The sequence below is a fragment of the Microchirus variegatus genome (genome assembly GCF_963457635.1).
Source record: "Microchirus variegatus genome assembly, chromosome: 3".
In the NCBI taxonomy this organism is placed as follows: domain Eukaryota; kingdom Metazoa; phylum Chordata; class Actinopteri; order Pleuronectiformes; family Soleidae; genus Microchirus; species Microchirus variegatus.
Genome location: NC_139804.1, coordinates 17,035,290 through 17,041,289, shown reverse-complemented (window position 1 = coordinate 17,041,289; position 6,000 = coordinate 17,035,290).

Sequence of the window (6,000 nt, the reverse complement as noted above, 5' to 3'; positions counted from 1 at the left end):
AACAATTTCCTAAAAAATGAGTTTGTACATTTGTACATCCATGTTCACAAACAAACACATCCTCCTCATTTCTCCAGCCTTCCTTCCATTCACACCTCACGGCCTCTCACTCTTCACCCCCTCACATAATTTTGCATCCTTGTTGCATTCAACCAGTATATTATTGTGAATTGTTCATTCAATGAATGAATGAATGAATGAACAATTCACACAAACACTCACACATATTGGTGAGAATAGTTGCCCTTGACACTTGATTATTCTCCAAATCCAAATTTTTTATTATTATTTCACACAGTGAGGACTTTCACAGTGCACTTCTGACGTAACTACTGAAACAACAGGCATTCTAATTCCATGGAATGAGGGAGAGGTGACACAAACAAGACCAGTGTGTCACCATGTGTTCTCGGAGTAGCATAATCACCAAAATTAGTAGGTTCACAGCTAACTCACTGGTATGTTTTGCTTAGGGCTGGGCCATTAATCAGATTTATTTGTTTGGACGATGTTAAAAAAAATAAAAATAGATTTTTCTGATTTTTCCTTTTTACTGCTCTCTCTCCGCTCCTTTCCCCTCCCCCACTTCCCCACTAGTTCTATGACAATATCAACATGGCAGCGTGTGCGGAAAACAGAATGCCATCACAAGAAGAGACACAGAAGAAGTGCGATACAAGGATCAAGCCGAACAGTGCCGAACTGTAAATCAGTTAAAAAGTCTGAATGACATCACGAGCTACATAAACTGCCGCTGTTTGTGACTGTATCAAACTGAGTCTGTGCTCCGGATAACTCCAAACACTGCCGAACTGTAAATCAGTTAAAAATGACAAGAATCCCAAAAACATGGGTTAATCTACGGCAATTACCAGGGAAATGTCTACAATCCCAATATTTAAAGGTGCCATATGTAAGAATGTGGCCAAAAACGGTTACTACATTCAAATTCAAAATACCGAGGTCTTTTAGGTTTCGTTTTCTGACGTAACTGGCAACCCGTGGTTGTTCGGCAGCTGAGACTCTACTGACTGCAATGATTGGTAGACGGTGGTAGGTGGCGCCACATGCCAAAACGTTATTTCAAAACATAAACATGATTTGCAGTCTGCAAATGATTTTTTTTAATGCAAATATTTTGTCTGTACTGTTGTTGTTGGTGAGTTCAGTTTGTTATATAAACATTATTCCTGAGTCTCTGTGACATATTAGGAGGATTGTATGGCCAGTTGATTTAGATTTATTACATAATGCACCTTTAAACAGAGGACCGGTCCGCGACCGGCATCACACTGCTGTATTTCAGTCCAGAGTCTGAAACATTTTTAATTAACTGACACTGAAAACAACTGCTTTACAAGTCAGGAGACACTCATTTACGTGTGTGTGTGTGTGTGTGTGTGTGTGTGTGTGTGTGTGTGTGTGTGTGTGTGTGTTTGTGTGTGTGTGTGTGTGTGTGTGTGTGTGTGTGTGTGTGTGTGTGTGTGTGTGTGTGTGTGTGTAAAACGTCATTCATTTGCACATAGTACCCCATATTAATAATTATTTTTATTTATTTAGTCGTTTAAAAAAAAGGAGGGAAAAAAATCAAATAAATTCAAAATCGGCTCTGGTATTAAAAAAAAAAGGGATTTTTATTTCTAGGCCATATCGCCCAGTCCTAATTTTGCTGAAAGGTTTTCCTGGAAAATGTTTGTTCAGATTTTATGTGTAATTGTAATCCCTATCCTTTACAGGAGAAGCATTCAATCAAGTCTTGAAGAAAATCTTCACACAACAAACCATCCAGAGTGTCTGTTCCTCTTCCCCGACTCCTCCAGCTATGCCAAATCAGACTCTGCCACCGTTGAATATGTTTCATTATTTATATCTTTGTTTTCTTCTTTTAGATTTGTCTCCTTTATTTTAACCACCGGCCGCGCTGCCACGTGTACAGTTTGAAAACTACATTCTGCCATTGTTGTTCTCTGTTCTGCAGAGGAAACAGTTTACAGTACATTCTTGGAATGAGGTCTAAAACGTGCTAAAGTAGCAGTGCAGATTCCAGCCTCCGACCAAGTAATCGGACGTCACTTTGTGTTATCAGAGGGCATTTCACAAAACAAAGAAAGAAGATATTTCTTGACTCAGGGGAAACTGAGGTACGGAAGGGCAGTTATTCAAAAATACTACTGCTGTTATGAGTAATGAAAAGCTTCATGCAAATCAGTGACATATTCCTTTCCAGTCAGAAAAGGCTGTGTAACTATCTGTACTTCATCCAAACAAACCTCATTAGCCAGACAAACCAGACATTAGTGTGTCTGTTTGTAACTTGAGTGAACTCTGGGAACCAGAGTGTTGGTCTGTTCATTGACCCTCAGTGCACTACATCACTGCCACAGGCACCTCACTGAACTTGTCACAGCACCTGCATTTATTTCCATGTCTCCAAACTGTCGTTCCACTTCTAGGATCGGATTAATCACACGGACCACTGATCATTTCAGTAAAACACTTGCAATTAGCCTGCGTGACATTTTGCTGCTGTGTTTAAAGGACGCTTCCCCATCAACGATAACCACGTAGGTGTGCGTGTTTGTGTTAAATGAAGCCTGGGTGTGCCTCAGCGTAGGTAAAACTCCATGATTTGTCCATTTCATCTGCATGGCTGCCTGAACATTTTACTCACAGCATAACACACTAATTACAGCTGTAAACACATACAAAGATAAACACCCTGAACCATTTACTTTGCTAATTTCCCTGAGCCCCAGTCACTATGTCTTGGTCCTTCTGCTCCCGGTCTGATTCCGTTCAAGTGATCACTCTTGACTTGACTGTGTATAAGGACATAATTTGTTTGTTCCCTCAGCGACAAAAGAGTGACCTGCCCAGATGGGTGTCAGTGGAGGAGGAGTTGCGCAGGGAGGGAACCGTTTCATCTTCATCCCTGAATAGATGTGATTACATCTCTGGCCAGAGTGGTGGGGTGGGGGGAGGACGGGGGTATGAAGGCAGGAGGTGACAGTAGGGAAAAATAAGAGGTGGAGAGATAATGACAAGCAGCAAGGCTGAAGTGGAACAAAGCAGATGAGGTCTCTCACCTCCTCTTGTTCCTCATCTGGGTCACCGCTGTGATTACCCAAGACGAAATGAGCAGGAAACACTGTTCCTTAATATTGTTTAAGCAGATGGATAAGGTACATTAGACACAGTGGCACAGTTGTATGGTCTGGTCTTGTAGAGCTCAGTGGGTGCAGCATGATTAAATTCTTACTGTGGTAAGCCGCTGCAAGGGCTCAGGTTCTATGGATTTACAAGATAAGATGGAAGCACAATGTTCCAGTAAGGAAATAAGTGTTTTTTGAGGCAAACATTGATGGTCCCAAGGCACGTATTCCCCATTATCTAAATGTTTTATCGACAAATTTAACCTTAATTTTATTATTTTAATCATTATTTTGGTCAAAAGAAAATTACTACACGTATACATTTTCTCCCATTTACTGCTGTTAAGCACATATTGGGAGTTAGTCCACAGAGATAAGTAGGAGGTATCGCAAAATTTAAAGTCAGAGTCACTGATAAATAAGAACTGGATAGAGCTCCGCCCCCTCTGCCTTGAAGACATTTTTTTCCAGTGGCCACACATGGTACTGCAACAAAAAATACTCACGTGGGCCACATGCATCACGGGAATGGCGCTACTGGCGGGGAACTGTACAGTATCAAAAGTTTAGAGAAATGTGAATACGTTTTTGTTTGTTTCCATTTTTAAAAATATTACGACAAAGCAAGTTTTTCTTATTTATTCCCTAACCCTAAGCATTTCCTTTCAAACGTATTATCGACTATCCAGTTCTCACAATACACCCATGGTCACCACTGAAGAAGAACGTGCAAAATGATAATGTAAAATTTATGCCAGCAAATGTTACATAATGCTTCTTTTTTTTTTCGTTTATGCGGCTTCTTTATGTCTAGGGGCTAGCAGCTTTAACATTAATTCAATTCATTTGATGTGAATTGCACGTTTTTATGCCTCATGCCCTTCCTGAAACAACCCTCCCATGTATATCCAGGCTTTGGACCTGCACTAGCAATATACTGGACGTGACCCTTAGGGATGCACTGATTCGCTTTTTTTCACTTATGATCCAATCCCAATATCTGAATTTGGAAATATGCCGAAACCGATACTATTCTGAAATGGATACTGTTTGCTTTAATATTACTATCATCATCCATCCATCCATCCATTATCTACCGCTTCATCCTCCACCAGAGGGTCGAGGGGGGTGCTGTGCCTATCTCAGCAGACATTGGGCGATAGGCGGGGTACGCCCTAGACAGTTCGCCAGTCCATCGCAGGGCCACATATAAAGACAAACAACCATTCACTCACACTCTTTTATCATCATTATTGTTGATTTTATACAAGGCTTTAATGCACTCCTTTATACAGGGAAGTATGATATGTATGACTTTACAGCGACTTTACAGAGCCCTGGCAATTTTTTATTTTTTTTTTTTTTAAACAGTGACAAATCTCGCAACTCTCTGGCATATGAGAACGTGAGATCCTACTAACTAATGAATTGCGTGCGTATTGGAACCTGATACTGATACTGGATCGGACTGGCCCCATCCCTAGTGACACTTTGGACAATATAGAGTGTCCAATTAACCCAATCAGTGTGGAGAATGTGGACAGGGTAACTTGCTCAGAGGTAACCCTGCCCTTAACCTGTCTGTATTATAACCAGCAACCCTCTTGTTACAAGCCGAGTTCCTACTGGGTTGCCCCATGTTTTGGTTGCTGCTTCAGTCAGGAATTCTAAAAGTCATCCGTTATTCCCTGAAACTTGTTTCAGTTACACAGTTATCTTTTATCGATACATCAAGTTTTCAAAATCAAGCATTTTGCAATATCTTAAGAAAATGTTCTGGGCTTCCTTTCAATATGTGATTCAGTCAACTTGACCAATGAGGTTAAGTTGACTCAAATTATGGTTAAGTCCAGACTTTAATATATCAACCATACACAAATCCTCTAAAGTAATGGAAGTCAGCAAGAGGCTTAAACTCCAATGAATGGACAGTTTTCTCCTGTAACCTGCCCCTAACATGTTCAGCATGGTTTATAGTTTTATTCTTTCAAGAGTCTGTCCCGAAATATCAGTTTACACACTTGAAAGAGTCTGTTAGCAAGCCAGTGGCAGTCAGTATATTACACTGCACTTTACTGTAATGTGGAGGCATTAAAAGGAAAAAAAATGTGGCAGTGTTTCAACAACAGCTGCTTAACTGTTATCTAAAATTTAAATAACTCTGCGATTATAGTCATAATGTTCCTCTATGAGTAACAGAGGGCCACTGACTCATCTGCTGTCACTGTTAGCGGCAGAACACACTGAGGTCTTAACCGCATGGAAACAGAATTTCTCCTATATGATCTTTTTTTGTTCTAAATCATTTTCCATTAACACATTATTGTTTCAAATAATGTCTTCATACACACAAACGACTCTAAAGGCTGTAATATATATGACACGACTGTATGCGGTGCTGTAATGCTGCCACAGAAATACGCCAGAAACTCATAATAAGTGTTGTAAATTCAAAACAGGGAAAGAAGAATGACACCTACGAGGGTGAAGAGTTAGAGAGGTGGGGCTTGTGGTTGCGTGCCTGATGACGTTTGTGCGTGAGGACGTTTTATAGCCCCAGGGAAATGCGGAAGCCGAGCAGTACAGACAGTGAAGGGGCTCTTGAAGAAGTTGAAGGATCCCGACTTTGCACTGGTTACATACAGGGCCACCCCACTTCAAAATGGATACAGCCCAGCTCAACTTCTCATGGGGAGGAGGCTTCGTACCACCGTGCCTATTCTTTCTTCACCGTTAGCTCCTGATCTTCCTTATGGAGATGCTGTACTTCTGAAGTAAAATGAGAGGTCGAAAAAAGGCTACAATCTGTGACACCGTGAACGAAAACCTCTACAGGCTCACTCCTGGA